We start from the raw sequence: 219 nt of genomic DNA on the forward strand, positions 1-219 counted from the left end.
GGCCACTGCCACCTGCACAGCGGACGAGACCCGCCCTTTTGGATAGCCCCTGTATTCCTTCTGGACAGGCACTGGATTTGTATTTACAAAGCAATGTAAAGCTTATGTACTGAATGCATAATTTCAGTACTGGTAATGCAAAGAAATATGGTTAGAATTGAACAAAACTAAATAATAATAATAATAATAATAATAATAATAATAATAATAATAATAATA

The sequence above is a fragment of the Neopelma chrysocephalum genome, unplaced genomic scaffold (genome assembly GCF_003984885.1).
Source record: "Neopelma chrysocephalum unplaced genomic scaffold, ASM398488v2 Primary Assembly neopelma1_25, whole genome shotgun sequence".
NCBI lineage: Eukaryota > Metazoa > Chordata > Aves > Passeriformes > Pipridae > Neopelma > Neopelma chrysocephalum.